Source organism: Amblyomma americanum, chromosome 3 (genome assembly GCF_052857255.1).
Source record: "Amblyomma americanum isolate KBUSLIRL-KWMA chromosome 3, ASM5285725v1, whole genome shotgun sequence".
Classification (NCBI taxonomy): domain Eukaryota; kingdom Metazoa; phylum Arthropoda; class Arachnida; order Ixodida; family Ixodidae; genus Amblyomma; species Amblyomma americanum.
In genome coordinates, this window is record NC_135499.1 from 87,433,190 (window position 1) to 87,455,438 (window position 22,249).

Here is a 22,249-nt window from a genome sequence, read left to right on the forward strand (position 1 = left end):
CTGTACCTTACACCAGACTGCTTCAACGCCTGGAACGTCTGGCATTAGTGAATAGCGTATGCCTTGCCTCAGAAGCATAGCCACTCCCCCACCTCTAGTTTTTCTATCTTTTCGAACCATGGTGTAGCCAGGAGGAGCAACTTCATGGCTCTTGATATCTGCGTGCAGCCACGTTTCCGTGATGCAAACAATATCAGGGTTTAGAGCAATCAAGATTGCCTCTAGCTGTTCAGCTTTGTTTACGAGGCTACGCGCATTAACATTGATAATAGTTAGGGGCGTCGGCGGGTTCGAGTTGCTCGGGTTGGAGCGTCGTCCTGGCTTACGTTTTTTGGAATTTCAATAATGTCTCGTTTTTATTCGTCCCATGTGTACAAACGCTTGTTTATTTTTATTTTATCGTATTTAAGGTACACCTTATCTGTTTGATCACGATTAACTTTTGTTCGCTCCCAGAGTTTCTTTCTAACTTCTCGCACAGCTCGGGAAAAGTCTTCCCCAATTGAATACCCAGTGTGTCTCAGCTTAGTGCAGTTACCCAGTATGTTAGTTTTGTCTCGGTAGTCAAATAATTTCAAGATAACAGGCCTATGGTTAGAATCGTCAGATGCTTCCTTTCGTCCGAGACGATGAATCCTTTCAAAGCCTGCTGTTTTGATTTCTAACTTTTCTTCAAAAATTTTCTCCACAGTGTCCTGCAAGGTTTGGGGGGTCTCATTTTCTTGTTCTTGAATACCATATATAATGAGATTAGACCTGCGGCTTCTGTTATCAAGGTCATCAACAGTTTTCGTCAAGGATACAACCATTTTTTCGAGTTTAGCAACTCGTTCCACGCATTCCATGACCTGTTTTTCAATCTTACCGATTTTTTCTAGTTTTTATCTATTGAACCTAGTTTTTGGTTGGTCACCGTTTTCTCTTGTTTATCTCCTGAATGTCTTTCGCGAGCGCTTTCAGCTGCTGTTGAATTGTTTCGCCTGTGGGCCCGGGATTAGTCTCGACGTCCCCCGCCAGTAACAACAGTGATCGTAAAGACACCAACATGTTACATAACCATTGAAACAGCGGCAGTGGGCACGGCAGCAAAATCAAACAAAGGTTGTTGCTACGGAAAGTTTTGCCGAAGCGTTTTCTCACCTGAATCACAAAAAGGAACGGGTTTGTTTCCGGCATCTCGGTAGTGCTGCCGCACCCACTGAAGGATTCTCTGCTGAAGCTCTGGCTTATATACCAGTCCCCTGATGTCACGGTCGTCGTCCCTGATGTTGCCGTTGCTGATAGTGCGGCGCTGTTCGGTATGTAGTTGACGCAGTCGCCGTCTGGACCTCGGTGAAGACACAAGTCATGTTCCCAGATTCCAGGCGGCCGGAACAGATCCGAGGAAGCGATCGGCGCTGAAGAGGGTCCCGATGACACCAGCAGCAAACCAAGGGAAACCTGAATCACAAAAAGGAACGGGTTTGTTTCCTGCATCTCGGTAGTGCTGCCGCATCGTTCGGCTGTATAGATATTTGCCAGTACCCTGATCTCAAATCAACCGAGGAAAAGCATGAGGCGGAATGAAGACAGTCGATGGCATCGTCTATGCACGGGAACGTATGCACATCTTTTTTTCTTTGTGATGGCATTTAGGCGACGATAGTCGACACAGAATCGCCACGTATTATCTTTTTTTTTTCACGAGGATGACTGGAGCCGCCCTAGGGCTTGAAGACTCCTCGATAACTACTCGGTTTAACATGTCACGAACTTGTTGCTCTATTAGCTCACATTCGGTTGGGGATACGCGGTAAGGTTTCTGTCGTATCAGAGGTGCGGAACCAGTATCGGCTATATGATTAATGCGAGAACGTGGAAGGGTGCTGGTTTGTCTCTGGAGAAATAAAACACAGTGGCACGCTTCAAAAGAAGTTCCATCAAAATAGGGCGCTCGTTTGTGGAAAGAGACTTATTAACCATAGCCCTGAACTTTGGAGTATTAACCGGGGTATCCTGGCTCTTCAAAAGCGCAGGCACCGAGCGCCACAACTGAAACAGACAAGCCTTCCTCGAAATAGACAAATTTCATGCCGCGAGGCAATACGGCATGCTCTTCGGATTAGATCACTGCCCACAGCACGGGGTTATGCAACGGGGCACGAGGGCATTCTTCTTAGCGCACGTAAGTGCAGTGGGTTTCACCACGGCGTCGAAGGTGTCACACAACATTTTAGACGAAACAACCGGCACGAATCCAGCGAACGTCGCCGGCGCAACTATGTCTTTCGACACAGAAAGCGCTCCCAGAGAGGAGCGTTCCACTAGGGCCGACATCAGAGTAGCTTTCAATGAAATGCCGTGAGTACGATAGTCTAATGTTGCACCGCTCGGCGGCAAAAAGTCAATTCCAAGCATGACTTCATGCGTACAACGCGACAGTACAGTAAATTTTGTCCTGAACACTTCTTCACCGATAATAACAATCGCGCAGCATACGCAAAGTGGGACTGATGCTTCACCACCAACACCCGGAAATACCACAGGCTGATACCAGCTGGAAATTACTTTTTGCCACAAACTATTCTTAAATGTCAAACTAATTACAGACACTGTCGCACCGGTGTATACTAACGCCATAGTTCGTATTCCGTCGATACGCGCTTCAAGTTTGTTTTTTAACATAGGCACGGGAAGAGGCACTGATGACGTCGACTCACCAGCGGCCTCACCTCCATCGGCCGCACCGCCTAGTTTCCCGGAGGGGGAGAGCGGAGTCGAGGGGGACGGTGAGCGTCATGGACGTGAAGGTGGTGGTGTCAGGCTACGGTCAGAAGCAGACGAGGCGTTTAGCAGCAATGCCGCACGGTAGCGACCCCGTGGTAGCTACCCAAAGCATCGGGGCTAACAGAAGTGTTCGGCCATGGACTATGGTTTGGTTGCATCGGGCCTCGTCGGCACCACCAGCAGGCAATATCGGGATATATGTCCGGTCATGCCACAGCGGTAACACACAGGTGGAGGGCGCGAACGGTCAATGTATGGCGCCCGGCAAGCGTGGTCAGGGCCTTGGTTGTATTCACGTCGAGACTGTTGGCGCACCAAATCACCCGTTTCGGCGCGCCTTGCTTCCCACAGGCTGGTTGGCAGACCGTAAATCGTATGGTCTCAGTGGGTGACATTGGCCAGGCGCCCGAATTTCTGGACAGTACGACGAAGCTTCAAGGCCTCGAATGTTTTGCAGTGCCTGATGACGTCGGCAGTGGAGTTCAAACTGTCTTTGCTGATAAGGAAGTTAATAACATCTTCAGCGAAACCTTTAAGCAAGAGTCCAACCTTATCTTCTGCAGAGATTTGTGGATTCACTACGCTGCACAACTTTAGGATGTCCTCGATGTACGTAGTGCAAGTCTCACCAGGTAATTGGGCCCGTTGAAGCAGTGTTTGTTCGGAGCGTTTTTCTTGGCAGATCCGTCACGAAAACACTCCTTAATCTCTTCTGCAAAACGATCCCATGTGGTGAGGAACTCTTCATGGTTGTGGAACCAAATCAGGGCTGTCGCTTCCAAAAATAATAGGGCGTTGGCTAGATAACATTACCATCCCATCGGCTGTACCGACTTACCCGCTCATAATTCGCGAGCCACTCATCGACGACTTCATCGCACTTCCCAGCAAAGGTGCGCGGTTCGCTGTGCTGCTGCCAGTGGCTCGCTGCGGGTGCTGCTTTCTCGGCGTCGCCGTCTTGAGACATATCCAATGGAAGGGGAGGTAATCCAACAAATCTGCTGCGCCGTCGATGATCAGATTGATCCGTATACGAACCAAGCACCTCTACCCAAAACTGTTGACGTGCTTATTAGGCACTGAGAATGTCTGCGGTGTCCCTTTAAGACGTTTTGGGCGGGGTCGGAGAGCTTAACCGGGCCAGGCCGACCAGCTGCTTTTCACTCTACGCCTCCCATTGCCTCCGCTTCGTCGTCAACACGAAGCAAGGTACAATATTAACGTGCAGTTAACATGTAACACCTATTTATGAAGAAATGTGTAGTTGCAGCATTATTGCCTCTGAGTTTAATGGTGCGAAAGCATTACGTGGATCATGAGGCGCAAACCCGGCGTCGTCGTTGATGGTCCCAACACCAACGTGGCTTTATCAGGATGGAAAGAAGAATTGGAGGGGACACTGAAGCTCCGCTTCAAGGTCACGACGCGATAGCTGAAAAGAATAATATCCATATATGCGGATTTGGTAATTTTGAACATAAACTTAATAAGCAGGTCCATGGGAGTCCTCGTACAACTCCTGGCGCAGTGGTGCAGTGTTAAGCGATGCGCCACTGCGCTTCAATGGCAGGCGTTACAACCGATGGCGATTGATCTACCCAGTTTGCACCTGCCGAGCAACCACTAGCGACGAATTAATTATTTAGCTGTCACCAGCCACGGTGCGCAATTTTCCACAAAATTCGGTGGGCAGGTTGTGTTGACGGCACAAGGCAACACGTCCTAGGTGGCCCACCTGCTTTCTAGATTGATTGTCTGTACAATATTTGTCGATTTACTTGACTTTTTATTTCCTGTTCATGAGGAAACGAAGGTTACAGCAGCAGCAGAGCAAAATAACAAGAACAGCACTATATTATTCAAAGTAGAAACCATATTCGCAGCATAACACCCTGCACTCAAGCTTTGGCATTCCCATTATATAATTTGTGTTATGTGCCTTCCGCATTCCCTGTATCATACCCATATGAATCGCGAACTGATTCATATTTATTAGTATACTTCACACAGTTTATTTTACACATTTATCTGTAAAAATTGGAGCGGTATTATTTACGTAATTATTGCTTTTTCCTAGGTTGGTAATGATGGAAGTTGTTAACGCAGACGGAAAATGAGATACGACGCAGCAATGGGTCCTTAATGCACCTCAGGTATAAACGAGGCGTATGAAGAAGTAGAGGTACTTATTCGTGCGTGGAGCGCTTGTTGGGTTAGATAGCTGGAAACATGTCGGAAGTACTGAAACGCTAAATACATAGCACTCAAATTCCGTTAGACGTATGCAAATGATAAGTGCAAAGCTTTTTGAAGCCCAAAATTCTTTCTACTGCAAGATTGTTATTGTGCATGGAATTGTTTATATTTTGGAAAATTTTATTGCATCTTTCAATTTAGAGCGACTGGTCCTAAAGGCTTGGTGAGTAGAAATGATTGTTGAATAGAAATACTGAAAAGAAATGGTATTTTTAAATACAGAATTCCAGTGCTCTTAGAGAAAAATACCGTAATAGAGAGTATATCGATTCAGGAGGAATTGTGGATCATTCTCAAGCTTACAGGAGCTGTGAAGCTCGAATAAAAAGCTGTGTGGTTTCCTTGGAAGCTTCTTGGATAAAGAAAAACTTTAGGCTGCCTTGATGGAACCTGGGAAGACCGCCTGTCCGTGCCAGTCGCTCTACAGAATAAGCACACCAGGATGGCTGGAAGGTGACAGGGCGAAAAGGAATTGATCAAAGACTCAAAGCGGGAAAAGGATTATTTCAACGCATTTAGGAAAAGACCCTCCAAGTAGAGCATATTCAAATTAGGGAGTAATAATCAACTTGCATCGGTATTAGCGCAGCCACGCCGAAAGAATTAATGACAGCTTCGCAGCGTCCCATGAAGCTTTACAGCTGAAGGAGGATTCGTCACGGTCAACAGATCCCATTTCGCACCCACGCGAGGACAGCCCCACGACCGCACTCAGGTGAATGTTAAAGAGCAATTCCTTCCTAAAAGAACTAAGGGTAGCCTCTAGGATAGTTAACATCACCGCAATATACCACGCAGATTGAAGCGGTGAAAGTGGTCTTTAAAGGGTTCATTATACCCATCGTGTCAACTGCCTTGTGAGCAATCACATATCGAATAATATTATTGGTATTGAAGTGTACTGTATATAAGTTTGCCTCAAAATGTGGTGTACCCTCTATGTGCTCTGGACAAAATGTGTTTTAATAATGAATCATTGTAACCACATCGCTGGTGGGTACAGACTCATGTAACTCTCCTGCAAGCTCAATAAAGTATGTAGTTGATATATCTACTCGATTATCGGTAACACGGTAGGCAGCAAAAGACCTTTATGCGTGAGGGCTAATAAGAGGACTAAATATATCGAACACCTCTTTAGTATTACTGTGTTCTTTAAGTATAAATGATAGTTGAGACATTGTTTTTTAATTAAGGCGGGATTCTTACTTGTCCAATTGAGCGGAGACCAGCCTGTGTGTGTCCGTTCACACTTGGTCGTAGAAATCAGATGGCTTCCTCATGTAACCTGGCAGGGTGTGGCTAAATTAATGATTGGTGGCGCGAGGTTGTTCGGAACAGCCTGAATCGCACTAGTGCGATCGGTGGCAGCACCTGCCATGCGAGGGCTCCGGCGAACTGCTTAACTGCTGCACCACAGGACCAGGAGTGGTGTTAAGACTCGCAGAAATATAAGAATGTTAAGTAGAGAAAGACCAATTTTGCATAAATGTGCATTAACCATTAGCTGCCGCGTCATACCCTAAGGGCAGAGCTCGGGCCGCGGTTTGGAGGCGATTGCCTTCGCGCAGGTCAGAATGGTCGCGGCAGCAGCAACGTAGCACTATGCACAGAGAGAACTGCCAGCTGTGTGGCATCGGTTTCCATCACGCCAAGGCGCGCGGCGTCTGCGTTCGCAAAGCGAGCGATCGGGCATGCACCTTCTCTCAATTAACTAATCTTAAGCATCTCTGTCGACTTATTTTTTTCTTCCAAGTCACTGGCAGCGCGTATTCCAGGGGATGCGATACTGCAGTCAATATTATACAGTGTATTTGATCTTAGACTTTACAGAATTTTATTACTAGCTATTTTTTAGTTAGATGAGCGTTTTTTTAGGCACATCACTATCGTAATATGAGAAGTTGGGCTAGTTTGTACGTATTAATCCTTACGAGCGGAACGACATGCGGCCATGCTTACACCGGACAAACCGTCCGCTACTTGAACATACGCATTATGGAGTGTGACATTCCGTGTATGCTACGAGGATCCACGTTCGACGGCGCGGCGTAGACGGAGACCCGTGACAGCGGCATCATCAATTACCCAGCCATGCTCTTTGAGTGACGACCAGAAAAACCGGACCCGCCGCCGCCCCGGGGAAACAGGCTTTATCCTCCCCAATTTCCGGGCCACTGGGACAACATTCTTTCCCTCCCACCCCTTTGTCGTGGGCTATCGCCGGGAAGGCACCCACAGCTTCCAGAAGGGCCGTGACGGACACCTGTCATGGCGGACAGGCAGTACTCGCCAAGAATGTGGAAAGACAGGCGCTAGTGAATTAGCTCCGAAGAGAGAGCCTGTGTATACTCTCACTTGAGAGAGAGTGGTGGCGTTTTTGTTGTTTATTTAGTTTGTATTGTTAACAGACTCTGGGTTCGAGGCTAAGCCCAACCCAAGGGGGTTGTCCCCATCTCGCATGTTATTTTGGATTGGAGAATTGATGCTTTGGGCGGGCCACTGGAAATGACCGCCCTTAGTCCTTTGTTAATCAAGTGCTTAAAAGCGCATGTAAACGGATGCAGTCCAGTCTGAGCTGGGGCTCCATGCTTAGCATGTAATGTGATGCTACTTAGGCACTAACCTGCCCGGTCGATGAGTAAAGAAGTGCAAAGTTTGTTCTGTTGTAAAATTATGCTCTGCTGTCATCATCTACAAGCTCGCCTCCTGTTCATCTTCCCAGCCGAACGACACTAGAGGAAGGGTTTGTGATCCATCCTCGAAGAAACGGACGACTATTGAAATTCTACTGCATCCACGCTCAGGACGACATCGTTAGCAAAGAGGGCCTTCAGCGCCGAAGCCCGACGGCGTGCAGCTTCTGCCAGCAACCGCTCGAGCCCAACTCCGGAGCCACTCCATCGCCCCCATGAAGTCGTCGGCACGTAAGCTCAGACGCCCCAGCCTCTGATGTATAATCTTAATCATGTGTAATTATTGAATATACCTGTTTGTTTAAACTGAGCCATACGGTGTCTCTTTGCCTCTCCGTCCCGTGTGGACCTGCGCATTATGGGGGTCATCACAGGAGCATTAGAATTCTTTTATCCAAGACCGCTCTAACCTGGCAGACACTGCCGGAAATTTGATCGGCTAGGAGAACGTAAGCGATGCGTGCCTAATTTTGAGAACGCTGCTTTTCCTTTTACACACCAAAACCAGTTCCCACCAGAGTTCAAGGAAACGTGTTACATCGCAAACTCAGTTGACACGTGCATCAGGAGGCCTTTAGTCTCCTTAACACTCCATGAAATAACATTGCTTGACCATTTTTATTCATGATTTTTTTAATTGTCCTACTTTGCGCCAGAGGGCATTGCAGTCGGGAGGTATGTCTAGGTATGTAGACATGGAGGTATGTAGACATGGCTAGGTGGCTTGAGCCACCGCCCGATGTAAATGGTTCAGCCGTATCCATCCATCCATCCATCCATCCATCCATCCATCCATCCATCCATCCATCCATCCATCCATCCATCCATCCATCCATCCATCCATCCATCCATCCATCCATCCATCATCCATCCATCATCCATCCATCCATCCATCCATCCATCCATCCATCCATCCATCCATCCATCCATCCATCCATCCATCCATCCATCCATCCATCCATCCATCCATCCATCCATCCATCCATCCATCCATCCATCATCCATCCATCCATCCATCCATCCATCCATCCATCCATCCATCCATCCATCCATCCATCCATCCATCCATCCATCCATCCATCCATCCATCCATCCATCCATCCATCCATCCATCCATCCATCCATCCATCCATCATCCATCCATCCATCCATCCATCCATCCATCCATCCATCCATCCATCCATCCATCCATCCATCCATCCATCCATCCATCCATCCATCCATCCATCCATCCATCCATCCATCCATCCATCCATCCATCCATCCATCCATCCATCCATCCATCCATCCATCCATCCATCCATCCATCCATCCATCCATCCATCCATCCATCCATCCATCCATCCATCCATCCATCCATCCATCCATCCATCCCATCATCCATCCATCCATCCATCCATCCATCCATCCATCCATCCATCCATCCATCCATCCATCCATCCATCCATCCATCCATCCATCCATCCATCCATCCATCCATCCATCCATCCATCCATCCATCCATCCATCCATCCATCCATCCATCCATCCATCCATCCATCCATCCATCCATCCATCCATCCATCCATCCATCCATCCATCCATCCATCCATCCATCCATCCATCCATCCATCCATCCATCCATCCATCCATCCCTCCGTCCCTCCGTCCGTCCCTCCGTCCGTCCCTCCGTCCGTCCCTCCGTCCGTCCGTCCGTCCGTCCGTCCGTCCGTCCGTCCGTCCGTCCGTCCGCCCGTCCGTCCATCCATCCATCCATCCATCCATCCATCCATCCATGTAACAAAAGGTGACATGTGGGCAGCAGTAGTTGCGGAAAGCGCCGGTTACAGACACTAATTCCCCTCAACTGCTTCATTTGAGAAATCGGCGACTTGGACATTGGACGGAATCTGCATCCGATCTGATCCCGCTACAACCACCGCTGTTGCACAGCTACCTGTCTGGTCATCATCATCAGGACCGGCCTGCTGCGCCTGACACCTACCGGCCAAGCCTACTATAAGTGGACGCATCGCGCATCGCTTCTCGTCATTTGGTCAGCAGTGGTTGTGGAACGCGACGCTTACAGACACTAATTCCCCTCAACAGCTTCATTCAGGTTATGTGTCATTATTTGTTGGTATTGTTAAAGTATTGACCTAATCTTCTGCTGCTGCCACTGCTGCCTAAACTAACTCTAGGAACAGTTGAACTATGCCTTCTTGTCCCGAGCTTGCGAAAAAAATTCAGTCGCCTCGGGATAAAATGGCCGCGATGAAGGAAATCCTACCCACGTTCACTGATCTGTACGAAACAGTAAAAAAATACGAACGAAACCCTCACCAAAGAAAACGAAGCACTGAAAGAAAAAAAAACGAACAACTGGCACAGCGCATGCTTGATCTTGAGCAATATTTACGCCTAAACAACATCGAGGTAAAAGGTGTCCCAGCGACGCAAGGTGAAAGCTGCGTATCGATAGATTGCTCAAGCCATTGGTGCCAAAATTGGCTGTCCCGTCAACCCCTCTGACCTCGACACTGCACATCGCGTTCCTGCCAAAACAAACACCAATATTATCGCGCGGTTCCTATCAACCGACAAGAAAATTGAGTTCTGTGCTAAAGCAAGGAAGTTAGTTTGTGCACAGTCGATATCGAGTTCCCACAAAGCTCGGAGGGACCATTGTATGTGAATGACCACCTGACACCTGAACGAAAACGACTTTTTGGGAGTGCACGCGATCTCAAAAAGGAAAAGCATTTCAAGTACCTGTGGACCGATAACTGCGCAATCAAAGACAGGAAAACTGATAAAAGCACAATCTAATGTATCTCGTGTGTTGCGGACCTCGCGATCTTCAAGTAGGCGCTTACGGCTGTTAGGTCATCGATCACATTCACATGAGCATTTATTCTTACCATCAGACAAAATCTTTATTCTGAGCCACACAGGTTTCGCTATCATTTCTGCACCTTAACATCCGCAGCATACGCAAACATCATGATGACCTTGTAACATTACTTACTTTATTAGACCACTCCTTTTCCTTCATATGTCTGTCTGAGACATGGCTGTGCAAAATGATGAAAATTTACACGGGCTGAAAAACTGTCTTAGAATACTGCAATCACGACAGTTTTCGTGGTGGTGGTTCTGCCGTGTTTATAAGACGTGATTTGACCTATGCCCGTGGCCACGATGTTTCATTTAATGAACTGCAATGTGAACCCATTAGGCTTGAATTTGAGCACTCTGTGTTAGCATTGAATAACCGCAATACTATAATTGCCTGCGTTTATCGTTCACCGTCAACATTTTATATCGAGCGTTGTTCGCCGCTGCAAGTAATCTTTAATACCTTGGGTTATGAAAACAGGAACATTATAGTGTGTGGCGACATAAATATGACTATTCTCAACCCTAGCAGCTCATGCTGTTCTGAATATGTACAATGTAAGCTGAACTTTGGCATTTCTTCTCTAATTTTTTCTCCTACTCGATCTGACATAGCTGGATCGAATACACTATTGATCACGTACTGACCAATATGGATGTTGATTACACAGCACGAGTAATTTACTAATCAATTACTGATCATAATCCCATTTTTGTAAGTCTAGGTTCAAAAAAAAAACCGTGAATAAATTCAACTAAGCATTATTTAACTACGAACAATTTGTCGAATTTATTCACCGGATGGAATGGAATTTAGAATTAGAGCAGGGATGCCCAAGCACAGCATTCAAAGATATCTAAAAAGAAATGCCACACGTATTGAACAATGCACCACATATACTCCTGGTGTGCGGTGGTTTCGAACACCGAGAAAATCTAGGAATACTAACTCGTTTTTCGTTCTATTAGGAAAAAATAATTTGAGCAAAAAACAGAAATTCCAACATTTTAACGAGGCTTTGAGATATCGGTTTAAAAAATATTGAAATACACTTTCGGCGGTACTGAAACTTGCAAAGCGTAATTATTATCAAGATCGCAATTAAAAAACAGGGATGAGACAAGACGCAATTGCAGCTTAATAAGCAATTTGTTAACAATGACAGTAGTGAAATGTGTCTCACAAAGATAAGATGTGAAAATGCCACATATAATAACCGTACTGACATTGCCAGTGGCTTTAGGTGCATTTTCCTAGGCTTTCCAGGACGTAACCACTTTACGTTGCTTGCTACGTTGCTCTAGCTCTTTTTACTTACGTCCTCCGTCAGCAGAAGTCCATCAAATCATTAAATCGCTCAAAACAACCGGTGCAGGATTAGATTCGATTCATCCTTGTAAAGTTAAGCCCATTTCAGAAGACATATCTTCATATCTGGCCAATATAATTAGCAAAATGTTCACGGCAGGTGTTTTTTCAGATTGTCTGAAGATTGGTAAAATTATCCCAATTTTTAAGGCAGGCGATCTTAACTAAGAAGACCTTGGTGTGGGCTAGTTGGTTTATACTGCTACGACACAGACTGACAAAGCGCAACAGAACTAGGAGGAGTAGAAGAAACACGAAACACAGGACAGGCGCTATTACCAACCTTTATTGCGTCAAAAAAGACCAGCACTATTTATACCATTCACATGGACCGCGTGATACCCTGTCAGCCAGTGGAAATTGCGAAGGAAAACGCCTCCCAACGCTGGCGATCATTACGTAGTGAAAAAGCACTCAAGACACGTGCAATCAGTAACACGCAAAAACACTACTAATCTAAAGATAACCGAATAACCGAAACATTAGAGTAGCGCTAGCGCCTTTGCCATACACATCGGTGGTGCCAGGAGCAGTAACGAGTAGAAGAAGCGCGGCGAAGCAAATAACAAGCGAAAGGCGATGAAAGGGATGTGTACAATCAGCTGGAGTATGAAAAAAAAGAATGACAACTTGCTATGCGAAAATCACCGTCAGCAAAATAAAAGTTACAATAAAAAGTAACCGTCAGCAAACAAAAGTTACAATAAAAGTAAAATAAAAAGAGAAAAGATCCGCTTAAGGCGAACAGTCAACAGGGCAAAAAAAAAACTAAGATAAAAAAATAATAAAAACACAAACAGGTAAGGTGCGAGGAAAAACCCTTTGTCAGGATGCCTAGATGTGGTTAACATGCAGGAACCGCGCCCGATCTAAGAAAGACCTTTTTTTCTCCAGTAGACAGACAGACGGGATGCTGATGCACTTGTCCCCAGCCTTTTCAATCAAAAATCCCTCAATAACTTCCCTCTCTATTTTACTCCTTGCTGTCGCCAGAAACTTAGTGGCTGATAACATAGGCCGACATTCGTGGCAGGGTTGATTGAAATGAACTGCCATGTGGCTCCCAGACTTGTTTTTTACGTTGAGGAGGTGTTCGCTTGCTCTGTCATTGAAACAGCGTCCGGTCTGGCCGATGTATACTTTGCCACACGTGAGGGGAATTTGATAAACTACTCCGGAGCGACAGTCGGTGTACTGATTCGAGTGGTTAACTGTGCAGGTCGCCTGTTCTTTCCGGTTCACCATCGGGCATATCTTAGCCAACTTACACGGGGCAGAAAAAACAACGTTAACATCATACCTGGCTGCAACCTTTTTCACATTGTGCGATAGTTTGTGGATGTATGGAATGACAGCCAAACGTTTCTTTTCCTTGGGCTCCTTCCCTGTTTCGCCTAGCTTCACTTTCTGGAGTAAGGCTTCGCACAGTCCTGATAAAAGGAAAGATGAGTAGCCAGCCGAAAGAAGGCGTTGAACCTGGTTGTCGAAGCTATAATTAGTCATGTGTTCACAACTCTTTGTTAGTGACGCATTAAGTACACCAGTTACGACTGCCCGCTTAACAAGTTTAGAATGCACACTGTCGAAGGGGAGCAAACCTTTCTTCGACCTGACGTTATATGACCAACACACCCGCTCGTCGGTAAAAACCAGCATCATATCTGAAAATTGGATCCTGTTCTCTTTTGGCCTTTCCCACGTAAAGTTCATTCCACCAGACGAGGCCTTGAACACCCCGACGGTGTCCTTTACTGCTTCAAGCATGTCGATGGCCGCTTCACTGTCTAACACAATTAGGTAAATCATCCACATAACGGTGTATCTTGACGATGTGCTTGTCATGCAGATGTTCTTGAAATCTCCTATCCATGGCGGACAAGTAAATATCTGAGAGCACTCGGGCGACGGACGAACCAATACAGATTCCCGATTTTTGTATTAAAAATTGCTCATTGTAGGACACTACTGTGGACTATGTTTCGTGTTTCCTGTGTTTCGTGTTTCTTCTACTCGTCCTAGTTCCGTTGCGCTTTGTCAGTCTGTGTCGTAGCAGCACGATCGTAACTACAACAATAATTACCGTTCCATCAGCATTCGCTCTTTTTTCACAAAGAAATCTTGCACGCGTGTAATGAACTTCCTTACTACATTTAAACTTTTATCTCCTCCACAATTTGGCTTTAGACAGGGCTATTCAACCGAACTAGCACTGATAAATTTCATTGAAAATGTCAAACAAGCCATTGAAAATGGTTCAATTGTTGCTGCCATCTTCATCGATCTAACAAAAGCTTTTCACTCAATTAACCACCGCATACCTGTTCATACACAAGAATCTTTTGGTATTTCCGGCACACCTCTTCTGTTAGTACGCAGTTATTTAAGTAACCGACCAGAAGTTATTGTTATAAATGACACTTTTTCTACCTCCCAGGCGGCGAACCATGTCCTGCAGGGATCAATACTAGGCCTGTTACTGTTCTTTATGTTCATTATTATCTACCCGTTGCACTAAATCACAGAAAATGCGTGTTACATGCAGACGATACAACCATTTGCACTTCAGACAAATTCACCACCACACTTCAGCATAAACATAAAATAGACCTTAATAATATTAGCGAGTGGTGCAAAAACAACATGTTGCAAATGAACAAAAAAAAAACAACTCATGCTATTTCACTCTCCTCTCAGAATCATAAATATTCCACCATCACTAAAACTCGATAACCATGCCATGCATGTTTGCGAGAGTTTCAGGTTCCTTGAGGCCACTTTAGATAAGCACTTGAGTTTCATCTCCATGCTCAGTCACTCATGCATAAGGTCTCCTTCGGTACTCATAACATAATAAAAACACGTGCATATTTTCAACCGCACATGATACGTTCATTATATTATGTATATGCCCACAGTCACCTTAGTCACTGTTTATCCTGCTTGGGAATATATATTTCACTCACATCGAAAGTCTTCAGCGCCTTCAGACTCAGGCTATTAGGCTCATGTCATTCAGTTCATTCCAAACACACTCTTTACCACTTTATCATAGCTTTCGCATACTTCCACTTAACATTCATTCGCTGTGAAATTATCCATAATTATGTACAAGCTAATTAATCAACAAGCTAATATTGATGGTTTTCCTGATCAGCTTATAAACACTAATCCTATAGGTTTCAAAAGCGTAATAATCTTGTTTTGCCTAAAGTGTGGACTAATTATAGAAAACTTACTAAAATATTTGCCGGCATATCCTATTGGAATACTTTACCATGTGAAATTAAAGCGTCGTTTACTGTTCACTGTTTTCACCATCGCATTAAGGAGTATTTATTTCATTTGTTTTGTAGTTCACATGCCTAAACAGTAGTAATCCTTGTTTAAGGTTTCATTTTATTTGAATTATGTTTCAAAGTTGTCAGTGTATATAATTTTGTTCCTTTTTTCACGCATAATATTTTCTGCATCGGTTTTTGTAAGTTGTATATTTATACTAATTATTATACGGCCTTTCACTGTTTGCGATTACAGTTCACTTCCTTTGCTATAGGAGGTTCCCCCAACAATCCTTTACTATGGGATCTCCTTCTCTACTGATTTCATTATAGTCATTATTACTGTGTAAGTTACTCAATAAACTTGGAACTCGAAACATGTAACACAAAACACAATCGTGAAAACAAGAATCAGGAGTGGCAAATCGTCAAAGTAACTGGAACAGTCAAGTTAAAAGACAGAAAGAACTCCCGACACAGACACTTCGCGAGCAGTATACTGAGCTAAAAAAGAAAAAAAAAAGAAGAAATACAATCTTGTTTGAAAAAGTTGTTGCGAGGTCGTTAGAAACAAGCAAGTCAAACAATGTCACCGTATTGTCGTGTTGGGAAGTCTACATACTGGTAAAAGCCATTCGTGTTTGTGAAGTTGGTGAATTCAAGAAACAGGGCAGAGTTGCATGACGTCACTGGCGCATTTTCAATTAATCGGACTTGAAGCAGATTGAACTCACCATCAAGTAAAAAGTCACCATTAAGGTTCTGTATTATGGGATGGCGTATAGGGTTTAACTTCCCAAAGCGACTTAGACAATGAGGGATGCCGTAGTGAAGGGCTCTGGATATTTCGACTACCTGTGGTTTTTTAACGTGCACTGACATCGCACAGTACACGGGACTCTATTATTTGACTTCCATCGAAATTGGAACGCCACGGCCGAGATCAAACCCGCGTCTTTCGGGACGGCAGCGCAGAACCAAAACCATTAAGCCACCGTAGCGGCCATCTCGGGGTTATGTTCGAAAGCATGGTCAGTCGCACTGGGCTACAATTGCTGCGATAAAAAGCGCTCAACACCAAGTGTTTGCCACTATTAAGCGAAAGCTTATACCACACACTTTCGCATGCTTTATAACCAGAGATCTATCGGAGCATTCGCAAGTCTTTTGTCAACAAGTATAAAGATGCCCCCCCCCCCCCCCCCCCCCGCCATGCGTATTGCAGCCTCTTCATTACACTTCAAAGGAAGAGCCAACATTCCAGGTAACTGACACTGTCGTCTAGGCTTGATTTTGTTCCTATGATTACTTCTGATTTTTTAGTGTGGATTAAACTGGCAAGTGAATTTGCCTTGTTTTTTATGCTGTGGCAGTTAAGGAATAAAATGTTCCGTGTAGAAGTGCGACAGTGACCATGCAATGTAGCACGAGAAGCAGATTCGCACTGAGTCGACTTAGTCATTTTGTTGCCATCACATAGGTGTTTGACAGACGGAATGGCAGCATCTGAGGTGGCGTCACAGATAAAGCATTGCCAGCGGGCTGCTGAATTTTTCCTCGTGTATTTTTTTCTTTTGTTCCGATCTTCACTGCGGGCACCCTTTCAAATGCACTGCATAACAAGGAACTAGCTTGCCTGGATAGCCATATTTCCCCATGCTGACGCTTCATTCTTTCATTCTCTTCTGTCACCGTTATTATACAACATGATGCACTATTGTTTCTTGTTTGTCTCTTTTTTAGGTACGGATGTCAGTTTTATCTTATCTCACAGCCTCTAACTTCGCTTTAATAACCCATCTGACATGTTAATGTTACTATTCACGCTCTTTATCCACTGATAGTTGTCCGACTGGAACACAATTGTTTCTGTTTTCTGTGACCTATAAACCCTTTTTTATGACAATAAACCTCAGTTGTTAGTTCAGCGCCTATGCTAACATCTCACGTCTTTGTCTTTTCCGCGGTTTCCTTCACTTGACTTTGTGGCAAGCTAGCCCGACAAAGATCCCTGTTTAAATAAGGAGCCTAACACTAATTGCTAAAAAGTGAACTATTCAATATTAGTTAACCAGCATGCAAGCTGACACGTCAAGCTGTGTTCTGATATACAGCAGAACTGACAATGCTATGGTGAAGAAAGCGGACTTCTACCTCATAAAGCCAATTTTTAAAAATTGTGTAGTCTTATGTTGAACATGCTGTATAGTTTTCCCGTACACCTTGCACTCTTTACATCGAGTGTCTTGTTCGTTATGGCTTTTGTCATTCGACAAATAATTTTAGCTGTTGCGATGATTGCTTGTAGTGGTTTTGGTAATGTTGGCATTATTATTATTATTAGATCGTAGCTATTACACCTTGAGGGTTTCATGTAGCCTGCAGTTTACAATGTTGTCGACAGCGCCAGCCGTAAGACATAAAATGTTAGTGAAATAATTGTGGATAATTTAATAAAGGTATTTACCACCTGCTAGGCTGGGCAGGTCGCAAAATGAGGAGAGGGACAGGAAGGTGCGAGAGAGAAAAAGCAGGCTGGCTGGCGGCAGGTGGCCCGGGGGCTTGGGTGGTTATGGTTAGAGCGGAGGAATGTTCGATGAGAAGGTGGCTGCCACAGAAAGATTATGGAGGGTGCGTATCGTGGAAATAGTGGCGACAAGTTTATTGCAAAAAAAATGGCCAGGCTTAGCTTGGTTAAGCCAAGAATGCGTTGCATATCTCGATGGAGTTCTGTGCTGCTCCGTTGACTCGATAGGCTATTGACTCGATCGCCATTGAAACTGCCCGTGTAGCAGCGCTCGATCGCCTTTGAGTCGATAGACTACCAGTTCGAGGGCCCTCGAAATGCCCGTGTGACAGGGGTATAAGACTGTCCCGGCGAAGGAGCGCAGCTCTTTTATACATATGCCGTGACGTCAATCATAGCGCAGCGCCCCTAGCGGGAGGAGCGGGAGTCAGGTGGTGGCTGCGGCCGCGCGCGACTGCGCCAGTTGGGCCCAGCTTTTCCTCCGTGACGTCACGCGCCGGCGCAGCGGCCCTAGCGGGAGGAGTGGGAGTCAGGTGGTGGCTGCGGCCGCGCGCGACCGCACGGGTTGGGGCCCAGCTTTTCCTCCTGCTGTCGGGACGTCACGTCACGTGGTTTGGTGGCTGCCCGGCCGCGCCCAAGGGCTGAACTGAGTGATTGCAATATGCAACGCTTAAAAGGTCCTCAAGGGTGGGCTTCTACACGTTCAAGGCTCCGTGGCCCTGGGAATGGCCTTCACGGAATGCTTTGTCCACTAGCATTGTTTGGCCAGCTGGATGCGGAACCCGCAAAGCAACCTCCCACGAACCGAACAGCAGTAGTGGTCATGGACAGTCGGGAGATTGTGCTTGGAAAACTAATCAACCGGTACAGACATTGCCTCATGACCTCGAGCGTACAGAAACACTTGAAGAACGCGCACATTATCTTAGTGTAGAAGACGACGTCAAGAACTTGAAAAAAAAAGACAGACCAATGGGTTTACTGTCCGTTTCCTACAAGGTAGATACGAATGTAATCGCTAATAGAATCAAGACAACCATAGAATTGAATGAACCAGAGGAAGTAAAACTCTTGTTTGAGCTAGTTCGTTCATGGTGAAAGTAATATGAAGACAGCGTGAACAGGGACTGAGAAGAGATGCAAACTACTGGAGCCCCACCACTTACGACTGAGTTTATTACGCATCAAGTCTTCCTTTTTTACTACAATCGAGCCGTCTCACAGATATGTAAAAAATACAAACAGCAGTAGATCTCCGCCTTTTGCACTCACTGCTGATGCGTTACTATCGATCAGGAAGCAAAATAGCATGAGCGAAGCATGAAGAAGCATTCATTCAGCAACTTTTTAACCTTGCCGTCGAAGAGCAACAAGAACAACTCAGGCGAAAATTCAAAGAGGCACTTGCGACAACTTTCGTGCGGTAATGCGAAAACATTTGTGCTTTGATTATGGCACTAAAGGTGGGAGTAGCGTCGAAAATTACGAGGTGGTTTTCAGCGGGTGCCACATGGCGGCGCTACGACACGCCAAGCAAGCAGTAAACTGACCGGTAACGTACTTTTGTACTGGGGCTAGTTGCGAGATCTGTAATTTATATGCTCATAATTACCAATGTGCGCTTCTAAGATAACTGCATTTACTTGACGCACCTTTATTCACCTGCAAACATCGAATCCTGTCAGGGTGATGAGGGTAGGCGTACTTCCTTGCAGTAAAGAAGAAAAACTAAAGTAAATTCGTGGCATAGTGGAATCGCCCTTGCTTCGCACGCCGCTCGCTCGGGTTCGATTCCCGCCTAGAACGAAATTTTCTTTCCGTGTTTTTCTTCATTGAGAGTTCGTGCCTTTTTGGGTTATAGATTGACTTCCTCATTATGGTTTGGCTTGTTGGATTATGAATTGACTTATGAATAAAATATTGATTGGTGAATGTGTGACACATCCTGTCCATGCCAATCATGAGGCATAGAAGGCTTCGGCCTTACAAAGGACTAACTGCGCTACACAAGCAGGAAAACAAAGAAGAACGACTACGGCAAAAAAAAGTAATCATTCACTGATGAACGGCAATCGGGTGAGAATTGACTTGTGATGACCAACAATCAGCAGGAGGAACTGAAGAGTGAATGCGACAAACAGTGCCTCGTGCTAAACGGCGTAGAAACGCAAAATAACTTCTGTTAGAACAGCCGTCACATTATCAAAAATCTAAATATTTGCATCTAAAACAACAAGAGGCAGGGTATAAAAAGACGATGGAAACGCAGTCAATACGAAGACCTGCAGGAATCACTAAAATAAGTGGTCTCCATTTTTAATGAGCGGCAATCTAACTTATTCCCACAACTTAATAAATAGCATTCGACTATCTCTCGCTGAAGGCGTAATTTTTTTCTGTTTAAAGTTCAGTTTCTCTTTCAGTTATAGATCTTAATTGGTGTCGCTTTTGCAATGGCCAACTAGTTAGCACCCAGAATTGTTGCGCGGATGTTCATTGCTGCATTCCGTCGAATGACAACAAAGCGTAGTGGAACCTGATAAGACGTTCCCTGTGCGGGATGAAATTTAGTAGTTGTTTTATGCTACAAGCCAGTCGTTTTTCACTGTGTTCTTGGCGCAATTTTCCGAAAGCTTGCATGCGCCAAAAATGCCACTTGTACATCATAACATGAACTGCTCGGCACGTTGGTCAAACATGATTTTTAGTGCTACAGCAGCGGCTTGATGCCGAACGAAGAGAAGGGACGAGACACAGCGCTGACTAACAACAAATAGTTTATTCAGGAAGCCAAAGTTTATAAGGCTCAGGCAAGACTGGAAAAAAAACATAAAAACATCAAAAACAACCACAGAAATCTTTGTGAGCATGCAGATTTTTTTGAATTCATGAGGCAGATTTACAGATTTTTAAAACCTAGTTGTTTTTTAGAGATGACAACAGACGGGGTGCTTACAGGAGTCGGACATACTTCATAATCTCAGATGCCTCTATGATACCTCTTGTGAGCTGACCTTTGTTTTTTTCCTACAATTCGGCTGTTTTCAAACAACTGCTGACAGGAACAATTGTCGCAGTTAATTCTCATGTGGCGGGGCAGCGTTCTGGACATTGTTTTTGTGCCCACTTACACAATTAGTCAGGCCTCGCATAAATCACGGCACCTATACGGAAACTCGAAATCAAATTTTCCCCACTTGTACCCGGCCCTTTTAGCCGGCCCACTAACATGTGGCCCGCTCAATTTCTGGCTTCAAAATATGCCGAAAGTTGAGAGCAAAATTTCGCCGCTTATAAGCTAGCAGTATCTGCGGCTCATTAGGTCGGTGGTCCATCAAAATTTCGGCTCAAAACGTTGGCGGCCCACAATGCAAGCTGCCGAAGTTGTATACGACTCACACTATATGCAGCTCACAAAGTAAGTGGCCAATCGGTTATGGGGCTCACGAAGATTCGGCTTACAAAGCAAGGGGCCAACTGCCATGAGGCTAGCACACCAAGCGGCTCGTCCCGTATGAGAATCTGAATCAGTGGCCAGTAAGCCGCTCACAGCTGGAGCGGCTCACATAATGCCAGCCTTAGATTGTGTCGCCAATACTACAATTTTGAAAATAAGCCATTTTGTTTCCCCCCGCACTCTTGCTGCACAATGGCGGTACGTTTCAATATTTCTACAAGTTAACAAGGTAAGTCGTTGGGCGAGTTGGTTAAGATATTTCATGACAACAGCGCGATGAACTGGACATAAAAGGACACATGCAGGGACACAACGCAGCGCTTACTCGCAATTGAAATGTTTATTAGCTGCCAGCCGGAATAAGTACCCAACTGGCGGCCGGAAATAGACAGTAAGGCACATAAGTCATGCAGCTGAAACGCAAAGTAGAAAAAATCTCAAAATAAAGGACAGACATCTGAACATTCGCAGTAGAGGTAACGTTCTTTTTCTGACAGAAATACAAATGGTGCGCCAATTCATTCTTCCGGGAGCCTTGCTATTATGTGTGCTTCTGTAATATCCCTTGTAACATTGTAACACGCGCTCGTGGTACAATGTTGTTTGCCTCACAAAATGGCACATACCCACAAGGGGGATTCGCCATAACCAGGCGGTGACTGTTTGCATTGCAAACTGCATGCCGCAAGCATAGGGTGACCTAACAAATTGCTCCACTCGGCTTCCGTGAATGTAATGCTTGCGGGTGGTTAGAGGTAGTAACAAGCTTAAACTTAACAAGCACAATGGCTCGCATTCATCTTTGTCATCTTCTTCACCATCCTTGTTGCTGTTTTTCTGCAGTGGTTCGCTATGTTGCCTACAATAGGGGCACAAGGGACGTTATAATCATGCTCTTTTAATCTTTAGTTGATATATCGGCAAGTTTTGGCCGATGTATTCCTTCCCACATGATAGCGGCAAAGAGTGGATGACTCCTTCCTGGCAGGGTACAAACTGTTTTGCACACCTTTTCAAGCAGCC

The 22,249-nt window shown here is 45.2% G+C and overlaps 1 pseudogene; it reads right to left on the reverse strand.

The window, feature by feature from the left end:
• Positions 1-272: 272 nt before the first annotated feature.
• LOC144123883 (uncharacterized) lies at positions 273-1,476 on the reverse strand (annotated as a pseudogene).
• Positions 1,477-22,249: the final 20,773 nt, after the last annotated feature.